This window comes from Globicephala melas, chromosome 10 (assembly GCF_963455315.2).
Source record: "Globicephala melas chromosome 10, mGloMel1.2, whole genome shotgun sequence".
Taxonomy (NCBI): domain Eukaryota; kingdom Metazoa; phylum Chordata; class Mammalia; order Artiodactyla; family Delphinidae; genus Globicephala; species Globicephala melas.
In genome coordinates this window covers 25690619-25712297 of record NC_083323.1, presented here as the reverse complement: position 1 = coordinate 25712297, position 21679 = coordinate 25690619, and the positions used below count along the sequence as shown (strand labels likewise).

At 42.3% G+C, this 21679-nt stretch overlaps 1 protein-coding gene and 1 non-coding gene across 5 annotated transcripts in view; both read right to left on the bottom strand.

Moving 5' to 3' along the window:
• TMCC3 (transmembrane and coiled-coil domain family 3) overlaps positions 1-21679 on the bottom strand; it is a 266106-nt gene that overhangs the window by 192287 nt on the left and 52140 nt on the right. The gene's annotated exons all lie outside the window — the stretch shown is intronic.
• TRNAM-CAU (transfer RNA methionine (anticodon CAU)) lies at positions 20397-20469 on the bottom strand. The gene has a single exon. It is a non-coding gene; the product is annotated as a tRNA-Val (tRNA).

Genomic DNA, 21679 nt, shown 5'->3' with positions numbered 1-21679 from the left:
TTTCCCTTACATTCCATAGACCAGAAGCTCACATGTCTGCCCCTAAAGCCAGGGGCAAGCCCCATCCTTCCTGAGTTTAAGTGACCTCTGCCTAGTTTTGTTAACAAGGAAGGAAAGAGTAATGGCTTTGGGGCAAGCAACAAACAATCTGACACAGTACTACCATCTCTAAACTACAGCTGAGGAGACTGGATATCAGTGAGGCAATATAACCTGCCAAAGGTCACAGCCAGTAGTAAGGGGCAGAACAAGGATTCAAAACTGGGGATCAGGCTGTTTTCTAATCCCCTGAGCAACCTCTGACTGCAACAGTCCCTCCTGCTGGGACCTAATTCCCTCTGTCTAGAGTGCTCCCCTCCTTTTTTTCTTTCATTCTACATATTTTTTCTTACAATAACCAAACTGAGTCTCTGAATTCAAATTTCACCCAGGACTGTTGAGGTCAGCCCCTTGCCACACATTTGTAAGAACTTAGTTCAAATCCGACAGGTCCAGAGCCCCTGAGGTACAGTGTCTGCTCTGCAGAAAACAGCCACTCCCTAATTATCCTGTATCAGGGGCTGGCGACTTGCTCTCCCCAGGATCACCAGGAGAGCCTCCATCCTGTTAATGGAGCCACTGAGACGTGGGGCAAGCAGAGCCTGACAAAGATGTCACCCTCAGAACCACAAAGGGGCGAAAAAAAGCCTTTCGTAAACCTGAAAATGTCAGGCCTGTGCCTCCACGTCAGTCCCAGGTGGGGTGGATTTAGCCTTCACCGCAACGGGCCCTGGAGGCAGCAGAGGAGGGAGGGCAGATTCCCAGGGCGGGCACTTCCCGCCGTGTAGATTTCCTAACCCTCTGTGCGCCACTGTCCTTAACTGTACAATGGAGATGACAACGGACTCTATCTCCCAGCACTTTTTGAGAATTATAAGACATAATATATGTGAAGGGATTAACAAACTGCTCACTCGATGAACGCCAGTGCTTTAGCAGGAGTGGCGGCAGCGGCATCAGTAGGAGAAAGAAACAGAACCAAAGTGCTTGTCCTGTTACCACCAGGGTTTTTTGTTTTGTTTTGTTTTTTTAACATCTTTATTGGAGTATAATTGCTTTACAATGGTGTGTTAGTTTCTGCTTTATAACACAGTGAATCAGTTATACATATACATATGTTCCCATATCTCTTCCTTCTTGCGTCTCCCTCCCTCCCACCCTCCCGATCCCACCCCTCCACGCGGTCACAAAGCACCAAGCTGATCTCCCTGTGCTATGCGGCTGCTTCCCACTAGCTATCTACCTTACGTTTGGTAGTGTATATATGTCCATGCCTCTCTCTCGCTTTGTCACAGCTTACCCTTCCCCCTCCCCATTTCCTCAAGTCCATTCTCTAGTAGGTCTGTGTCTTTATTCCTGTCTCACCCCTAGGTTCTTCATGACATTTTTTTTCTTAAATTCCATATATATGTGTTAGCATACGGTATTTGTCTTTCTCTTTCTGACTTACTTCACTCTGTATGACAGACTCTAGGTCTATCCACCTCATTACAAATAGCTCAATTTCATTTCTTTTTATGGCTGAGTAATATTCCATTGTATATATGTGCCACATCTTCTTTATCCATTCATCCAATGATGGACACTTAGGTTGTTTCCATCTCCGGGCTATTGTAAATAGAGCTGCAATAAACATTTTGGTACATGACTCTTTTTGAATTATGGTTTTCTCAGGGTATATGCCCAGTAGTGGGATTGCTGGGTCATATGGTAGTTCTATTTTTAGTTTTGTAAGGAACCTCCATACTGTTCTCCATAGTGGCTGTACCAATTTACATTCCCACCAGCAGTGCAAGAGGGTTCCCTTTTCTCCACACCCTCTCCAGCATTGATTGTACCACCAGGGTTTTAAAGATGCAAAGGTGCTACCAAACTGCCTCGCTGTCCACTCAGCCCAGAGCTTACCGTCTCCCTAAATTCACTCAACTATCAACAATCACCCAAAACCACACACACAGAAAGTATGAAATTTGATAGCACACATCTCATTTTACTTTTATTTTATGCTGTGTATATGTTTTTCTTGTATATTTGTTTTGTGTGTGTGGGGGGGATATATCCCAAGGAATCAAGAGAATGTACATAACAGGTACCCGCATTGAAAGTAAAAAAAAAATAAGAAACACCCCCGTACCCATCCCACAGTTTAAGAAATAGAATAAAAATCAGGATCTTTGAAGCCCTTTTTGTCCTTCTATGATTCCCAGCCCTTCCTTGCCTCCCCCCACCCCACCTGCTCCCACCCAGCACAGACAAACGCCAATCTGAAGTTTGAATGAATTATTCCTCTGCTTTTCTTTATAGTTTCACCATCTATCTATCTATTTATCTATCTATCCCTAAGCAATAAATCACTTAATTTTGCTTTATTAAACTTCATGTAAATGAAATTATACAGTAGGTATTCTTCTGCAACTTGCTTTTTCATTCAATATTTATTTTTTGAGTTTTATCCATGTTTATACACATAACTATACTTCCTTCATTTGCATTGCTATTAATAATAATCTGTTGTAGGAATATAACACAATTAACTTACACATTCTCCTGTTTATGGATATTTGCCCGGGTTCTAGTCTAAAGCTCCTAACCTCAAGATAGGCTTACACAGTTCCCAAATATTCAGGATAACCATATAATTTGTTGTCCAAACTGAGACACACTTGAGAGTGAAAGGAAATGCTATTAATAATTATAGTAGGAGAAGACGCATAAACTATTTTGTGTGTCACCCTATAAATACTGAATATTATCAAAGGATTTCTTTTTTTTTTTTTGCAGTACACGGGCCTCTCACTGTTGTGGCCTCTCCCGTTGCAGAGCACAGGCTCCGGACGCGCAGGCTCAGCGGCCATGGCTCACGGGCCCAGCCGCTCCACGGCATGTGGGATCTTCCCAGACCGGGGCACGAACCTGTGTCCCCTGCATCGGCAGGCGGACTCTCAACCACTGCGCCACCAGGGAAGCCCTATCGAAGGATTTCTTAATCAGCCCCCCAAGGTGAAGACCGAGGCATTTAAGTCAATCCTGATGGTTCACATTTCAAAAGCTGTTAGCATCTGCATCTGGAAGTATAACCCTGACGGAGAGCCCTAACAGCTAATTATTTCTTCTAACCTGGGAAGAAGAAAAGCAAATTCTTTAAGAGGTAAGATGGAGAAAAGGCACAGCTTCCCAGCCTCTGCTGTCTCAGATATTCACAGTTTAATTATCATTGCTTAAAGAAAAGTCCAGCTACCATGATAACAACAACAAAGATAATATTTGAGAGGCCTTAAAATCCAAATCCTTTTTCTGAGCCAGTGTGAGGCTAAAGGCCCAGCATCTACTGCCTCATTTAATCTTTACTACATCCGTGGGTGGCAGGTATGAAGCTCAGAGGGATGGAGTAACTTGTCTAAGGTCACAATGCATGTAAACGGCAGAGCCTCAAAGATTGTTTCTCAGTGGTTGACCATATAATTTACTGCACAAATCAGGACATTTCTGGGAGTGAGAAGGGGGTGCTATTAACAACTGTGCCAGGAAAGCAGGTGTAAATGGCACCATGACACGGGGTCGCTCTAGTTCTAACTTTCCCATCTAGTCTCATAATCTTCCAAGTTCAGATACAATTAACTTGGGGGACTGACCAGATTTTGGACCCTAATCTCTGGTGTTCACACTCCTTTTGGGTAGAGATGCACCTCCCTGGAAGGATACACAGAATCCCTCCCCTGTTCCTCTTCAGTACACCTGGAAGACCTGAGAGACAACCCAGAAGCATCCTTCCATCCAGCACAGCAGGTTGGAGAGGGTCATCATTTGCTTCCCTGAGATTCATAATTAAATTAGAGCAACATTCCTCCTCCCAAAACATTCTGCCTGGAGCTGCCAGCAGCAGAGTTAACGTCCCATTCAGTGGAGCAATCATCACTCAAAGAGGCTGCAACCACATTCTCTGACTAGAGGATCTGAAGACCTTTCCTTCAGCAGGTTCACTGAGACCCCCAGCATTTGCTCCTTTCTGCGTCTGTATGTATATGTGTGCTTTCTCACTCCATATTTATCTCTGGCTCTCACACACACATACGTTGCTTTTTTTTTTTTAATTTAATAAAATGTACAGTTGGTGGGACCTGTTTCTGCATCTTCACCAGCAGCCGGGGCATCTCCACCCTGGGTTTTTCTGGTGTAAATTACTTGAGCTCTGTCCTGTGAAACCATTTTAATAAGTCCTTTACTAAGGAGCTCCTAAAGGGCTGCCCTGGCCAGGGAAGAGTGTTTTTTTTAATGTTTTAGGCATGGAAAAATAGAGAACTACGGAACAGTATCCCCTGGGCCTGAAGAACACGTGTGCCTTTTGCTACACAAAAATGTTCACATCCACATTATTCGGAAACAACACAAATGTCCAACAAGAGTAAGATGATAAATTGTGGTATAGTCATACAATAGGAATGCTTTCCAGCAATAAAAATGCACAAATTACTGCTACACACAATAAATTAATCTCACAATCAAAATGTTGAGGGAAAGAAGCAAAAAAAAAAGGGAGGAGTTTTACATACTATGATTTCATTTATATAAGGTTCAAAAATGGGTAAGAATAACCTACAATGTTAGAAATGAGGAGGAGGTGAAGGATATTGATTAGGTTGATAATATTCCATTTCTTCATCTGGATTGTGGTAACTATGCTAATCCATCAAGTAATACCATTGAAGACGTATGCACTTTTCTTTATGTATGTTACACTTAGAAAAAGCTTTACTTTTAAAAAACCTAAAACTAAAGCCTTTTAGTCAAGTACTCTGTTACTTGTACCAAAATTATCTTCACTGTTAAACTATCTGTGTGACCTTGGGCAAGTCATTTAACTTCTGTGTATCTATTTCTTTATCTGTAATAGTACCTGATGTGTAGAGTCTACATGAGAAGTACGTGATACAAACATATGAGATATGCTTAGCAAGTGCTTGGCACACAAGTAGGTACTCAAAAATGTTAGCTGTTTGAATTAGTGGTATCCTATCTATACCTGCCTTCCTCATATTCGGGACTTGTATCTCCATTTATCATCTCCTCTGGACTGAGTGAGGACAGACTGAAATAGACAAGTCCACCTACCCCTGCTGAGGGGCTATAGAGAGGAATGGGTAAATCCCTTCCAGAGGACAATCTGGCCATATGTACCAAGAGTCCAGAAAAATATTTGCACCCAGTAATTCCATTCTAGTAGCCTAAGGAGATGAGACATGCAAACAAGATTCTTATGTGCTGCAATGCATTTTATTTTTATAAGTGGAAAACTTGAAACAATATATTACCTCAGGAAATAAGTAAATAAAATAATGCCAATGAGAGGTTTCAAGACATGAAAAAGTTAAATATAAAAGCAAGAGGCCTATGGGTACCCATTAAAAAAATAACAAATATACAGAGAAGAAAAATTAGAAGAAATTAAACCAAAATTTAAGCTAATTATCTCTAGATGATTGTACTACAGGGATTTATGTTTTTCTTCCTTATATTTTTCTGTTTTTTTTCAATATTTTTCTATGAGTATATGTTACCTTCTATAACTGTACATATAAATGTGAAACAAATAGTTTGTGTCTCCTTCTCCAAAAGCCTTTATCTCTGTTGTCAAGGTGACAGCCAGTTGCAATCCATCATATTTTAGGAAGGACACCACCACAAAATGGAAGGTGTCAGAAGGAAGGTGACTGCCAGGTTGGCAAAAGATTCCAACAAGGGCTTCCCTGGTGGCGCAGTGGTTGGGAGTCCGCCTGCCGATGCAGGGGACGTGGGTTCGTGCCCCGGTCCGGGAGGATCCCGCGTGCCACGGAGTGTCTGGGCCCGTGGGCCATGGCCGCTGAGCCTGCGCGTCCGGAGCCTGTGCTCCGCAACGGGAGAGGCCGCAGCGGTGAGAGGCGCGCTTAGCGCAAAAAAACAAAAAACAAAAATCAACAAAGGGCTCCATCAACAAGCCTCATGAGGAACGGCTGAAGGAGTGGGGATGTGTACCTCGAGGAAAACTAGTCAACAGGATAGCTTTCTTGGAACATCTGTCACGTGGAAGAGGGATTACCCTTCTCTACTAGGACCCAGAGGTCAGAACCAAGACCAGTGGATCAACCGTATAAGGAGAAGAGAAGGGGAGGATGAAGATTTAGCTCAAGAAGCAAGCATGCTGTATGATCACGCTGTAAACCTCAGGCTTCCTTCCTGCCCTACAGTAAGGAACTCCTCTGGAGGTGTCCAGTGAATTATTTGTTAACCTTTTGGCAACCACACAGCTCCATCCTGAGGCCATCCTCTACTAGCCTCCCAGACCAGTCTACTCTGTGGACAATCACATGAGTTACTATCTCTGAAATTCATCACCTTTTAATCCCTCTCTCTTGCCCTATAGAAAGTTCTTTAAATTGTACACAAATTGGGCCACTCCTCTCCATTTTTTCCACTCAACCATCTTATTTTATTTTTTTATTATTATTATTTTTTTGTGGTACATGGCCCTCTCACTGTTGTGGCCTCTCCCGTTGCGGAGCACAGGCTCTGGACGCGCAGGCTCAGCGGCCATGGCTCACGGGCCCAGCCGCTCCGCAGCACGACCAGGACCAGGGCACGAACCCGTGTCCCCTGCATCGGCAGGCGGACTCTCAACCACTGTACCACCAGGGAAGCCCTCCACTCAACCATCTTAGTCCAAGGCATCATAACCTATCTCTTCCCTGTACTACGAAGGCTTCCTAACTGGTTTCTTTGTTCTACTGTTGCCCCCAGTCCCTTTGCTACACAGAAGCTCAAGTAATGGTTTTCTTAGACTAAAGTCAAAATCTTTAACATGACTTCAAGACTCAGTGCAGACTCAAGCCTTCGATAGGGCCCTTCTCCATCATTCCCTGCACTCCAACCAAGCTGGCTATCTTTTAGGTTCGTCATTCACACCCACCTCTTCCCACCTCAGGGCATTTGCACGTGCTGAAACACTCTCCATTCCTCACTGGGTTGACCCTTCTACAACTCAAATCTCAGATGTCACTCCCCAGTTTTAATCCTACAATGGCATCTCAAGGCCATAAGGAAACTTTATGTGGTTTATAGGATTTTTTGTGAGCTTCTCAGAACTGACCAGTCTGCACCCACTGCCTCCAGGCTCTCAACCAAGCAGAATGCCCCTGAGTTCCTCAAATGTACGAACATTCCCTTTGTCCATCAGTTTTTGTGTAGGTTGCTTCCTCTGCCTGGAAAAATCTTCTTGTGGCTAATTTCTGTCACCTTCAGGACTCACCCTGAATGTTACTTCCTCAGGAAGCCTTCCCTTCCCTCCAGGTACTGGGTTAGGTACCTTCCCAATGCATGCCTACAGCCCCTGTAATTATTCCATCACAGCGTTCACTATCCTCAACTGTATTGATATTTGTAGTTCTTGCTATTTGGTAAACTGTATGGAGGCAGGATTGCACTTATATTTCTCAGAACAATTGAATGAATGACTTCATTTTAAAAATATGACTTTTCCCCCAAGAAAGAGCAAATTAAGGTTAAAAAAATAGGAAAATAACAGATCGCAACAGGAACCATTCTAATAAGTGGTATTTTCTTCCTAGTATAATGAAGCAAATCTAGACTTCACTCAATTCCCTGTCCTAAGCAAGGGTTCGTGTGTTGTCACTCTTATTTTCACTAGCTGGCAAAGTATTCTTTACCAGCACTTGAACTCCCTGGGCAATCTTCAGCATGCACACAAAAAGAACCGATAGGTACTAAACAGACTAAAAAGATGTATAACGTTGAATTTGTAAAATGGCAGGACATCTAAGAAAAGTAAATCAAGAAAACACTGGAGGACAGAAGACTAATCAGCAAAAAAAAAAAAAAATCTTCCATAGTCTGCTTTCCCAAAGGCATGAACAGCTCCTGTTCATTTGATAAAACTGCTTCATGTGAAAGATCTTCAGAAGCCCAAAGCCACAGCCCTGGTCTGGCCTCAGTGTGGATTCAGGGTAGAGGCACAACAAACAGAGGCCCATGCCCTGAGTTCCTGCCGCTGATGGCCTTGTGGAGCCGTCATAACTAACTCTGGACTGCCTACCTCCAAACTCCCTTACATTCAAGAGAAATACACTTCTATCTCATTTCATATCAGACAGCTTCATACAAAAGATTTTCCTTGACCTTTATCCCAAATCAGCCTATATGAAGGCAATGGTCCTGACTCTCTCCTCTGGAGGAAGACATTCCAGTTTGTCCCCCTTTACATGTCAGCCCTACAACTGCCTAGAAACACTGTGGGACTTGGTCTAAGAAAACCTGGATTCCCGTGTGATCTTGCACAAGTTGTTTAAGTGCTCTGAGCCTTATTCTTTAGCCACAAAGTGAAGACTCCTTCCTTCTATCTTCCCTAGAAAGATGGTTTACAGAGAAGAGCATAGATTTTTGAGTGAGATACAGATTCAAAACACTTAATAGCTATGTGATCTTGGGCAGCTACTTAACCTCTCTGAGCCTCAGTTTTCTCATCTTTAAAATATCTTACTTCATAAGGCATTTTAAGGATTGGATGAGATACTGAATGTGAAGCACTTAGCACAGAGGCTGGCATTTATAAGCCAGTGAGTTACTATAAAACAGTAGGGAGTTTCTATAAAACAGTAGCTATTATCATCTCCTTTTCCATTTTGCAGCGCTGTAGGTTATGGTAACAACAACTAACAACTAACAATTACTAAGCACTCCTGTGTCAGGCAGTGCTCAAACACCTTTCATGGACTAAGGATTTATTCTCACAATGATGTAAGTACTATTATTACCTCCATTCTACAGATGAGGAAAATGAGGTACAAGATATCAACTAATGTGGGAAGGTCACACAGCTTGTCCAGCTTGAGACATGAGTCCAGGCCGTCTGACACCAGGACCTCTGCTCTTTACTGCCAAAATATACCATATTGCTTGCTGTCTGGGGGTAGTTGTCATGTCTCCCCAAGCAACTGGAGAGCTTCCTCAGGACATGGCCTGTACTGTATATATCTCATTGACCTCCATGGCAGCTAGCAGGGAACCTTACCCACCATGAGCCCTCCAAGCACCTGTGATATCTGATTGGCCGACAAGACACAACTGATCAATTTCCAAAACACCTATTTTGTCCAATGACCTTGAAGCAGACCACCTGTCTGCTGAACCAAGGTGGGACACAGAGGGTCTCTGCCACAGGAATGGAAGCTCCCTACCCCAATACAGCTCTTGGGTTTTCAGAGTCAGATCCCTAAAGGCTTGAAAAACTCTGAGAACAATCTGACCAACGTTCATACACTCCTAGAGTTTGAATTGTCTGAGTTTAAGGCCTCTGTGATTCATTCAAACTAAAATACCTGCCAGACAGAATGAAATGTGCCCCAGAGTTTGTTGATCTGTAGAGAGCTACCATTTCCCCCTTAGCACCGATGGACAACAGAACTCTTCATGTTGTCATCACCACGGACACTTTTACTGAGTATGTCACTGTGGAAACTAGGTGCTAGGGACGCATATAATAGGACACAAACCTCATTAACATGGACTCCATTAATTTGGAATATGTGATAATTCTTAGTGTTGAATTTTATTTTTTCATTATCTGTAAAGGAATACAATATGCCTAAGACATGAATAAACAAAATCTATTCATCCATTCTATAAATATTTATTGTGAATCATTTATGTCCCAGCACTAGGGTAGCAGTCAGAGACATTATTTTGTATAATTCTCATTAAAAGAGAACCCTGCAGTGCAAGAAGTAATGTATCTATTTAAAATAAGTTAGAACACTGGAACATTAAATTATGGTACATCCATACAGTGGAATGCTATGCAACTATAATAAAACCACTGGGGTAGATCAGTTGGTGCTAACATATTAACAAGAGCGATTGCTGAATGAAAAAAGCAAGAGGTGGAACCCTCTTTAAAAGTATCCCAGGGCTTCCCTGGTGGCACAGTGGTTGGGAGTCCGCCTGCCGATGAAGGGGACGCGGGTTCGTGCCCCGGTCCGGGAGGATCCCACGTGCCGTGGAGCGGCTGGGCCCGTGGGCCATGGCCGCTGGGCCTGCGCATCCGGAGCCTGTGCTCCGCAACGGGAGAGGCCGCAGCAGTGAGAGGCCCGCGTACCGGAAAAAAAAAAAAAAAAAAAGTATCCCATTTATTTGAAAAATAACAAGATGATGAATAAGAAGCTACATACATAAGTAGATATGCAGTGAAATTCTCAGGAAGTAAAGTCAAGAAAATCAGATAGATGGTCTGGCATGGAAAAGCAACCCATTTTTTACTGTACTTTTGTAACATGGAATTTTTTTTCCATTTTCATAATATTAAAGCTAATTAAAAGAGCTTAGCATAAATCATTATTTATTGGTGTGTCTGGCACATAATTGGAATTCCAGTATTTATTGCATGAATGTAAATAAATAATGCTATTAATCACCATTTAAACACATTAGTCTTTTCTATTCACTACATCAGGTCTCATCCTAGTAATACAGGCCAGAACACTTCGGAGTGAGTTCAAGTCCATGTATGTGCTTAAGGAAATAAAATTGCAACAATTCTGAAAAATATTCTGTAACTCACACTTTTCCTTTATGCTCCCTGCCCTCTTCTATCTCAAGCTCTTCTCTATACACACACGTGCATGTGCACGCGTGCACGCACACACACACACACACGCACACACGCTGCGGCAGGAAAACAGTTCACTGACAAAAAAGAAAGACGGAAAGGAAGGTTTGGAATTAAGAAATGCTTTGCTGCTATTGCTAAAGGTTTAGGCTCGTCAATAATTTTTTAAGCAGATGCTGATTTGAAGAAGGCAAATCTATAACCTCACGATACCACTTAATTGGCTCTGTCGATTAATTTTTGGAGTATGTTTTGAAGAGTTAGTTGGTGCAGATCCATTTGAAAACATCTGCATTATTCCTAACAGCACACCACAAAGATGTTCTACATAGTGAGAGTAACCCTTAAGCATCTTGAAGGCCTATCAACACTGAGCCCCAGGGTAGAAAGCCCTTCGGTAACCCTGGCCCGTCCAGCTGCCTCCGCTCGCTGCTACCTTCCTGCATGAGTGGTGGCGAGCTGGGGAACTGGAAACGGAGAGTTCTACTTTTTCAGTGCTGATGAAAGGGGAACAAATTATGTATTTGGTCTGAGTGCACAGTACGTTGTTTTAAGTTGTTTTGTTGGAGTTTTTCCCCCAGTAGCAGCAAGTGTGGCGGGGGGGAAAAGAAGACATCTGGTAACTTCTTTAAGAAAATTCAAACACATTTGTGGGTATAACTCTACTCAATCTGTTTCATAAATAAACCCCAGGCAATGCCATCAATTAAATATATTTTTAGAGATGGTTTTAACAAGAGCAATGCCCTGGAAACTAAAATTCCAATATCCTAATAATCTTAAGAACCACCATGTATGGAAGACTCATTAGGTCCTGGCAGGCACTATGCAAAGCACTTTATAGGCAAGCAACATTTTAATTCTCACAACTCAATAGGGTGTTATTACTATCCACATTTTGCAGATGAAGAAACTGAGACTCACTGAGAATTAACTTGCCCAAAGTCACACAGCTAGTGAGTGGAAGAACTGGGATTCTTCAGTTTTTGAAGAACTCCCGGGCCTCCTGAAGCACTATGCTCACCTGGCTTATCAGAGAGAGAAAGGTAAGAATTTGGGGGTCAAGGAAGGAGCCACTCTCTCCATGCACTAGATTTGACCTTCTATGACTTTCAGCACCTTTGGCAGAGCAGGCCAGGTGCGGCAGACAAAACAACAGGCCTGGCGCTCCGAAGCCAGGCTTCAGGTTCTACCATGAGCAAACCTGCTAGCATCACTTAACCTGTCCAAGTCTTGCTCTCCACAGACATGAGACGAGGCGGCTGGACTAGAATATCCTTCAGTTCTAAAACTGCACATCTTTGAGCACGGGTGTAGAGAAATCATTTTCGGTAAAGTAGAAAAAAGTCAAATCTAAGCTGCAGAGTGTACAATTGAGTCCACTTTGCAGAGAAAAGTCCTAACGGATGGCATTAACCAGCAGTCAGCTTCCAATGCGATTGCACTCATGACCTCCAGTGGCCATTACTAAAGCCAGAGGTCCATTTCTGGTCATCCTGACTGACTGAGCGATCAGCGGCATTTGACAGAGTCAACACACTCTCCTCTTTGAAACATTTTCTTCACTTGACTTCCAAGATACTCCTCTCTTCTAGATTTTCCTCTACCTCATTGTGAGGCTCCTTCCAAGTCTGCTTTGCTGCTTCATCCTCGCCTCCCCAACTCATGCAGTGCCTCAGGGTTTAGTCCCAGACCTCTCTGTCTACACTAATTCTCTGGGTGCTCTCATCCGGTTTCATGGATTTAAATGCAATCTGCATGCTGCTGACTCCCAAAAGTGTATCTCTATCCTGGAACTCCAGACTTTTACATTCAGCTGCCTACTTAACATCTCTGCTAGGATGTCTAATGGGCATTTCATGCCCCCCAGATAAGCTCTTATTTCCCACCTAACTCTGCCCTTAGCAAAGACCCACTGCAGTAAATGGGCACTACACCCATCTCGGTGCTCAGGCCAGGGTCTCTCTGACTCCCACTTTACTGAGGGTTAAAGGCAAAGTCCTTACAATACTTACGAGTCCTTCCAGGTTCTTATCATCACTCATTTCCAATGATCTCTCCGCCTTTGTCTCCAGTTAGTCTTCCCAACTCCCGGCCACTCTAGCCAGCCCAGTTTAGGCGCTTACTATTCCCTCTACTTGGAGCACTTCCCTGGGTACCCACAGGCTCACTCCCTCACCTTTCTTACATATTTGCTCAAATATCACTTACCCTGAGCATTCTAAATTGCAATCTGCTCCTCAAAGCACTCTCTTCCCCTCTACCCTGCTTTATTTCTCTCCATAAAACTTCACCATCTGGGCTTCCCTGGTGGCGCAGTGGTTAAGAATCCGCCTGCCAATGCAGGAGACACAGGTTTGAGCCCTGGTCCGGGAAGATCCCATATGCTGCGGAGCAACTAAGTCTGCCCGCCACAACTACTGAAGTCCGCACACCTTAGAGCCCGCGCTCTGCAGCGGGAGAAGCCACCGCAATGAGAAGCCTGCGCACCGTAACGAAGAGCAGCCCCCGCTCGCCGCTACTAGAGAAAGCCCGCGCACAGCAACGAAGACCCAATGCAGCCAAAAATAAATAAATAAAAATTTAAAAAAAACAAAAACAAAAAACGTCACCATCTGATGTATTTTATATTTTACTCATGTATTTCTTTACTGCCTATATTCCCCAACCAGAATGTAAGCTCCAGGGAGGGAGGAAGGTTTATTGTGTTAGTTATTGACATATCTCCAACACCTAGAACACTGCCTAGAACATAGTAAGCATTCTTTGTGGAAAAAATGATTTAATCTTTAATGCGCCATGCATAGCTTGTGAAGAGTAGCAGAACAGGCCACCCCAAAATAAGCTACTTTAACATCAGGATTATTCTGAGCTGAAGACAAATGAGAAGAAGCAGATTCAAGAAAAATCCTCTGCCTTCGCCCTATTTGCCTAAGAGCAAGACATAAACTTGTAAAGGTGTCCCCACCCCCTCCTCCCTACCAGGAAGGACAGAAGTTAATCACTGAGACACTCTAGACCCTTATCAGCCCAAGAAGGCACCGGAGAACTCTATATAACTATCCTTGCTAAAACTAGCCCTTATCTGCCGTTAGTTTCCTTATACGTTTACCTTCCCACAAGTTGCCAACCCTAGAAGCACAAGGTCCTTTTCCTTTGTCTTGTCACTTCTCTAGAAATTTACTGTTCTCCTATTAAAATGCTATATAATCCCTTCAGTTACTCATCTCTGAGTGCTCCCATGTATGCATGATGCACATGTTAATAAACTTTTGTTTGCTTTTCTCTTATTAATCTGCCTTTTGTCGGTCTAATTTACAGGGCCCAGCTGGAAAACATAGGAGGGTGGAGGAAACAAGTTTTTTTCCTCCCCCTACATTTGGGTACACCGGAGCACACACAGTAGCCTTTTCTCTGTGAGAGGGAAGAAAATGATGAAATACTGTCTCAGACACTAGTTTCTTTTCCTCTCGTCTAAAAACCTGGGTCATTTTAGCATTTAAGGGGAAGCATATATTGTGGTGTCTCATTTAAACTTCACAGTCCTGAAAAACAAAGAGGAAATGTGAAATCTTTAAACTAACTTTTAAAAAGTATCTGAATTAGGATTAGTACATTGTTTCAATTATACGTAAATTAATTTTTAACATATATATTTTTTTAAGTTGGGGAACTAATCATGCCAGGATTCCTATGGTACTCTTGAAACTGTCTTTACGTATCAACAGCCTATGTTATTGTTTTTATCTTTGGCAGGTTGTACTGTCTGATTTTTTTTTCTTTCTTTTTTTTTTTTTGGTTTTTCAAATTTGAAATCTGTCTTTCACCCACCATGATTCTGTAATGGCAAATGATGTCACCAAGTAAAAAAGTCAAAGCTCAGACACTAGCATGAAAGAGCCTAAGGGTCTAAGTCACAGGTCCACTGCTCTACTATCTAGAAGGATTTTGCCAACTTATTTAACTTCCCAGATCCTTGGTTTGCTCATCTGTGAAAGGATAAGTTAGCCACCTAGTAAGATTTCTGTAAGGATCAATGAGATAATCCACATAAAACACTTAGCGCAGTGCTTGGCAAAGAGGAAGCACTCAATATATATTAACTATTATTATTATTATTATTAGACTTTATCTGAAGGCTTTGGGTCTCAAAATTTGGAGGGCTTATATATCCCAAACTCAAGTCCTACCTGCTGCAGTAAAATATTCCCTTCTTCAGTTTGTGCCTAATGACAATGTATCCATTTTCTAATAAAGACTAACAAATCAGGCCACCTTAAACGTTCTAACAAGATATGTGAATGTCGGTTTTAAAGGCAAAAGTCTTGAGGGGTCAAGAACTGGCTGATAGGTAAATGAACCAGCTGTTCAGATCTAAAATAACACAGAGGGAGATAGCCAACTGGAAGAAAAGAGGAAGGATAAGAAAAAGACACTATCTAGAAAAAAGGGTGAATCTGAAAGGATGACTTCAGCATTCAGGACAGTGTCAGCTTTATTCCCTTCTTAAATAGGGTTATTGGACAGATAAATCAGGAGAAAGCTAATTATTCTACGCTTACCAATGCAGTACTTTATAACAACAAGAAGTAACATTTACATAGATTGCACTTACCACGTGCCAGACGTTGTTCCAAGGGCTTTATGTGGATTGCCCACTTCATCCTCACAACACCTTCTGAGTGGGCACCATCATTATTCCCCTTTACAGCTGGGGAAACTGAGGCACAAAGAGTAACGTGCCCAAGGTCCAACAGCTGGCAAGTGTCAGAGCCAGGGTTTGAACCCAGGCAGTGCAGTTCCAGAGCCTGTGCTCATAACCACTATGGTACACTCTCCCTGATGCACGTTTCCTGATTTCAGAGAGACGGGTGTGTGTTGTTATTCTTTTGGGAATTGCTCCTCTCCCTCAACTCTATGTGACTCTGGACAGGTTGAATCTGCCCCCTACCTTACCCTCAGCCACAAAAGTGGGCACATGTGACCCAAAATAACCAGGCAGAGTCCACCTCTGAGATTTATTCTATTGAAGCTAGGAAGAAACTGTCCTTATCCTCTCTTGGACTGACAGCTGCAAGGTTATGACTTCAAAGTGGTGAGGGCCCTTGTACCTCACTATACGGAGGCATAAAAAAGTGCTTAGAGCAGAGGGGCCAACGTTGGACGGGGGCCAAAATGAGAGATGACTAGATAGAAAGAGGTATGGAATAGGATGCATGAGTCCCTGGATCTACCTGTACCTGAAGCATGTGCTAATTCCTGCTTTTCTAAGTCCTGTATACATGAGTCAATTAATTTCTACCTTATTATTTAAGCTATTAGTCCCTATAACTTGCAGCAGAAGAAGCCCAAGGAATAAATTTAACTAGGCATTTAACATCATCAGGATGAACTGAAGAAATATAAGCTACATCCTAAACAATAAGGTAGATTTACAGCTAAAGGAACATATATGTTCATAGATTACACATGCATCTTCTGAGCACCCATTCTGTGTCAGGTACTGTGCTAGTCACAGGGGAATAATGACAAATAAGACACTGCCTTTGTTCTAAAGGAACTCACAGTCTAAGGAAGCAGGGCACATAAGGAAACAAATACTTACAATACAGTGAGCAAGCTGGTTAATATAGTCCCTACCTCAGGGCCTTTGCACTTGCTGTTTCCTCTGCTGGAAACACTATATTCCCAGACCCATAACTTTCCAAGGCTGGTACATGAGTTTCCTAGGGCTGTTGTAACAAAGTATCACAAACTGGGTGATTTAAACAACAGAAATGTATTGTCTCATAGTTCTGAAGGCTAGAAGTTCAAGATCAAGATGTCAGCAAGGTTGGTTCTTTCTGAAGTCTGAGAGAGGAGAATCTGCTCATCTTCCCTCCTAGCTTCTGGTAATTTGCTGGCAATCTCAGGTATGCCTTGGCTTGTAGATCTCTGCCTTCACCTTCAAACGGCCTTCTCCCTGTGTGTTGTCTGTGTTCAAATTTCCGCTTTTTATGAGGATACCAGTCACATTGGAGTAGAGGTCCACTCTACTCCATTATGATCTCACCTCAACTAGTTAGAGCTGTAATGACCTTATTCCCAAATAAAGTCACATTCAGAGGTACTGGGGGGTAGAACTTCAACATATGATTTTTTTAGGGTGTACAATTCAACCCATAAGAACTGGCTTTTTCTCATTATTGAAGTCTCAGTCCAAGTATCACCTTCACAGAGAGGCCTTCCCTGACCACCCATTTGAAAGTGGTTCTCCCCCAGCCGACCGTCACTCTATCTCAATGCCTTACTTTATTTTCCTTGTACACTTACCACTACCAGAAATGACCCTACTTGTTTATTTGGTTTCCATCTGCCTCTCCACACTAGAACGTAGACCCCATGAAATCAGGGACTTGGTCTTGTCCACTTGTCTCCCAAGCCTAGAGCAGTGCCTGGCACGTGGTAGTATTCAATCAGCATCAGTTGAAAAAATGAATATCACTTGCCCATTCATAAATATAATGCCACAGAGTGCCCCAGCTATGAAGGAAAATAAAGCAAAGTAAGAGGATAGAGGAAGATGTGCCATTTTGAATAGGCTGGTGAGGGAAGGCTTCTGAGTGCTGACACTGAAGCAGAAAAGAGCAGTTTCAATGACAGTGAGGGAGACAGTGTGACAGGAGTGAGGTCCAGGTGTGAACAGGATGTGAGGAAGCAGAGGGCAGCAAGAAGACATGCAATAAAGGAAGCTGAGAGTGGGGGGCCTGCACTTACTACCCTCTGTCTGGACCTCCAGCTAACAAAATGCTGTGGTATGTCTGGAAAAAAAAGCTTTCCCTTATTTTTACCACAGCCCTAAGCCCTCCCTCCTCTGTCCTCTGGGCATTTTGTCCTTTCTTCTACTGCAGCACTTTTATTTTTTTTTAACATCTTTTTTGGATATAATTGCTTTAAAGTGGTGTGTTAGTTTCTGCTTTATAACAAAATGAATCAGCTGTACGTATACATATATCCCCCTATCTGCTCCCTCTTGCTACTGCAGCACTTTTAGCATTTCTGTGGAATTGTAAGTTTTCCATTCTACCTGCCTTTTGTCCCCTCCAGTGAGCTCCTTGAGGGCAGGGACCCCACTGGGTACCCAATAGATATGGAAGAAAGGGAGCATCTGTCTGGTGCTTCTCCTTGTAGATGCCCCTTCTGCTACAAAGACCAAGTTTTCCCCATTTAACACAAGGCTTTCAGGAGTGATGTCATATAAAATGGCACAGCAGAAAGCTCTAGGGGTCTTCCCTCCACCCAAGCAACACTGAGGTGGAAGAAGTGATCAGAATCAACTATGTGGGAAGCCTGGAACCTAACTGGACACTTACAATGCCTGATGAAGAGAGAGGCTGTTGAGCTTTCATAAGTGAGCACCGTGGGTAAACCGGCTACCAGCCATTCCTCAGGCCCGTCACAGCTGTAGGGAGAGCAGTTCACATTCCTAGAATGGCAGGCTGGTGCCAGGATAGGCAGTGGGGACCTCATCCTCTAAAATTTGGGGTTATGCTTTCTGGTTGGCCTGGTGGTGCTTGAGGGACTGACACAGATGCTTGCCTTGGTTGTAGCCCTCTCAGCGGCAGCAGCTTCTACTGGTGGCATCCACTGGAAAATTTTAAGAGACACATACACACACACACAAAAATCCCTCTTTTTTTTTTTTTTGGCCACACCATGTGTGGCATGTGGAACTTCCCTGACTGGGGATCAAACCCATGCCCCCTGCGGTGGAAGCACAGAGTGTTAACCACTGGAAGTGGTTAACCAAGGAAGTCCCAACCCTCCTTTTTGGAGCTACACATTTAAAGATACCTTTGTCAGGCCACTGACTGACCTCCAAGATAATTCAGTGAGCAGACACAACAAGAAATGCATATTTGCAAAAAAATAGTGTGGAAAAGTCACAAATGGAGAGCATCAGCCCTCAACAACACCAAGGAAAAAATCAGCAATCCCTGAGGAGCGGGAGAATGAGATTTCCAGAGTTACCACGTTATACTACTATATATTGTTAAAAATCTATTCAATGAACTAAAAGAAACTATGAACAAATCATTAAAAGAAATAAGAAAAATGTGGTATGAACAAAATGAGAATATCAACAAAAAGATAAAAATTATAAAAAGGAAGTCAATTCTGGAGGTTAAAAGTATAATGACTGAGATGAAAAATTCACTAGAGGGATTCAACAGCAGATTTGAACAAGCAGAAAAAAGAATCAGCAAACTTGAAAACTGGAAAAATTGAAATGATCAAATCTGAGCAGCAGGAAGAGGGAAGAAAAGTGAACAGAGCCTACGGGAGCTGTGGGACACCATCAGGCAAACCAACATATGCACTGTGGAAATCTCAGAAGAAGAGAAAGGAGCAGAAAGTGTATCTAAAGAAATAACAGCCAAAACGTTTCCTAAGTCTGAATATATACATGCAAGAAGCACAACAAACTCCAAGAAAGATAGAGTCAAAGAGATCCACATGGAAACACATTATAGGCAAAATGTCAAAACCCAAAGAAATAGAGAAAAATTTAAGAGCATAGAGAAGTGACTCTTCATGTACAAGGGAGTGTCAATAAATTAACAGCTGATTTGTCATCAGAAATCATGGAGGCCAGAAAACAGTGGAATAATATTTAAAGTCCTGAAAGAAAAAATAGTCAACCAAGAATTCTACGTCTGACAAAACTATCCTCCAAGAATGAAAGAGAAATTATGTCTATATAAATGAAAGATAAAAGAGTTCATTACTTGGGCTTCCCTGGTGGCACAGTGGTTGAGAGTCCACCTGCCGATGCAGGGGACACGGGTTTGTGCCCCGGTCCGGGAAGATCCCACATGCCTTCCCTGAGAAATGATAAAAGGCTAAAATGAAAAGAAACTCCAAGCCATAAGAAGAAATAAAGAACACTGGTAAAGGTAACCACACAGGTAAATATAAAAACCAGAATTATTGTACTTTTGATTTATAACTCCTCTTTTTTCCTATATTACTTATAAGGCAAGTACACAAGACAAATCTATGTTATTGGCCACACAACGTATAAAGGGGTATCTGTGACAATAACAACGTAAAGGGGGAGGAACAGAGATGTAGAGGAGCAAAGTGTATACTACTGAAACTAGGTTGGTATTAGTCAAACTAGATTATTGTAAGTTTTCTTTCTTTTTTTTTTAGTATTTTTTAACATCTTTATTGGAGTATAATTGCTTTACAATGGCGTGTTAGTTTCTGCTTTAAAACAAAGTGAATCAGCTATACATATACATATATCCCCATATCTCTTCCCTCTTGCATCTCCCTCCCTCCCACCCTCCCTATCCCACCTCTCTAGGTGGTCACAAAGCACTGAGCTGATCTCCCTGTGCTATGTGGCTGCTTGTAAATTTTCTTTCAATTTCAAATGCTAATTTTAAAATAAAGTTTATAAGAAATATGGTGTCACTGTGGAAAAATTATTAAATCAAATAAGAAAAAAGGTTGAAATCACCTCAAACCATACCAGCTTTATCCTGATTGAGTTGAAAAAAAATCTTTTAAAATATTTATTTATTTATTTGGTTGTGCCGGGTCTTAGTTGCGGCATGCGGGATCTTCATTGCAGCATGCGGGATCTTCATTGCAGCATGTGGGATCTTTAGTTGCGGCATGTGAACTCTTAGTTGTGGCATGTGGGAATCTATTGTAGTTCCCTGACCAGGGATTGAACCTGGGCCCCCTGCGTTGTGAGCGCAGAGTCTTACCCACTGGACCACCAGGGAAGTCCCTGAAAAAATTTTTAATATTTTCTAGATATTTAGATATTTTCTAGAAAAGCCAGACTATAGAGGGGTGCATTTCAGACAGAGGGAATAATATGAGAGGAGAAGAGTGGCAGAAAATATTTTTTTTCTTTTTCCTCAAAGAAATAGGCTCTCCTTTGCTTAACAAGATTTTTCAAAGTACTCTGAATATCAAAGACACTAGAGTACAAGAATAAAGAAACAGATTTGTGCTAACCTACCCAGGTTTTAATTTGGATCTATCATTTACTGCCTGTGTAATTTTGGGCAATCGTTCAATACCTCAGTTTCTTTATCTGTAAAATGGGAATAATAATAGTACCTACTTCATGAGGCTGTTGTGAGGAATAAATGTGGATACATGTAAAGCACTTAGAACCAACCCTGGAACACAGGTAAAGTCTACTAAATATTAGCTCTTCTTATAATCATACAATCATCTAAAAAAGCCCTGAGAGGCATAACTGAGGTTCTAGCAAGGTCTACAGCTGTAGCAATAAATAAAATTTAATATTCTTTACCTTATTCCACAGTCAAATCAATCCATTTCCTATCAGATGCAGATAATTCTTATCTAAGATTTAGAACAAGTGTAAAACCTAATCAATATTTTGGTATTTCTTTTTTTTTTAAAGTCTTCCATCAGAGTTGCCAACTAAAGAATGCCATCCAGCTCTACAAGGATTAGGTCACTGCAGCAGCTGACCTTTAACACAGCCTGAAAGGAGTTCAGGGAGGAGATCAGGAAAGAGGCGTTCTGTGCTCTGGGAAAACTGGCAGAACACTCCTTCAAATAGATATTTTCAGGAGAAACTTTTTATAAACCTGGATTCTTTCATCTTCCCATACTTGGAAAAGCACTAAAACCATAAACTAAGATGTCTGTTCCTCCTGACTATCGGCAAGCTCCTACCAGAATGTGTGCTTGGTTGCACGTACCCCCTTCGCCAAAATCACATACTAACCTCCCCACCTCTTCGCAGTGGTTCCTGAGAGCTATCTGAGAGGTTGTCTCCCAGGCTATAGTTCTCAGAAAGTCCCCAGATAAAACTGAAACTCACAGCTTTCACACTGTGCATTTTTATTTCAGTCGACAGAGTAATAATGCAGTTAGCTCCTAAAGCTTTCTTCTAAACCAGAATTAGTGTGTCTGTGTCTTTCCATCATTGCTGTAGCCACAGGATATATA